At 42.3% G+C, this 952-nt stretch overlaps 1 protein-coding gene across 1 annotated transcript in view; it reads left to right on the top strand.

Moving 5' to 3' along the window:
- Positions 1-952, top strand: part of ATG10 (autophagy related 10) — a 376,082-nt gene that overhangs the window by 311,084 nt on the left and 64,046 nt on the right. The window lies entirely within an intron of this gene.

The raw sequence follows: 952 nt of genomic DNA, 5'->3' as shown, positions 1-952 counted from the left end.
TTATGCTTCCTGTTTTCCCTGTCCACCACTTGTTTGTCAGTTTGTTCTACTGTGGTATCTTGGATGTTGTGATGCTGGAAGCTGTGTCACTGATATTTCAAATGCCACCAGGGTCACCCAAAGAGAACAAGTTTTAGCAGAGCTTCCAGATGAAGAACAGACACAAAGAAGGAATTGACTGTCCACTTCAGAAGAATTAGCTGCTGAAAATCTTATGCTTAGCATATTGTCAAATCCTAAAGGCCTAATGACTAGAAGCAGAACATTTGTCATAAATAGTGCCAGAGCACAGGCCCTTGGGTCAGGATGCACTCAAATTTGGCAAAGGAAGAGCTGCCTTCTCAAAGTAGTTTACCATAATGTCAGAAACCCTAAGGGAGTAAATCCTTTGAAACCATTGCTTGCTAAAGTACTCAAAATGAGAAGAAACAGCTGAAAAACAATCTAGTAATTTCAACTTGGCAGTATATGAACTGTGAATCTAGGAAAATTGCAAGTCATCAAAAATGAAATGGAGTGCATCAAGATTGACATCCTAGGCATTGGCCATTTAAAATCAGAGAATCTCATGGTTCCCTATGTCAGGAAGGGCACAATCAAGAGGAATGGCCCAGCATTCACTGTCACAAGGGAATTTCAAGATCTATCTTGAAGTAGAATGCTGTCTGGGGTAGAATTATATCTGTCTCCCAGGAAATCCAGTCAGTCCAACTATGATTCAAATTTCTCTGCAAAGTTGGTCTTCTCTCAGGGCTTCTGGTTGCCTGTGCCATGTAGTCCCTGGCTGTGTCCACCTGTGGAGCAGAGCTATCAGAATAGAAAGAAGAGAGTGAGAAAGGAATTGAGTTCTACCACAGTCTTCAGTCTGAAGGCTGGAGAAAGTTGACAGAGTGGTTGCAGCATTAGGCTGGAACATAAAGACAATTGTGAGGATGATGCAGGACCCGGCTCT

This window comes from Echinops telfairi, unplaced genomic scaffold (genome assembly GCF_000313985.2).
Source record: "Echinops telfairi isolate 266 unplaced genomic scaffold, ASM31398v2 ScPeMD7_7469;HRSCAF=8507_1, whole genome shotgun sequence".
Taxonomy (NCBI): Eukaryota; Metazoa; Chordata; class Mammalia; order Afrosoricida; family Tenrecidae; genus Echinops; species Echinops telfairi.
This window is presented reverse-complemented; position numbering and strand designations above follow the sequence as displayed.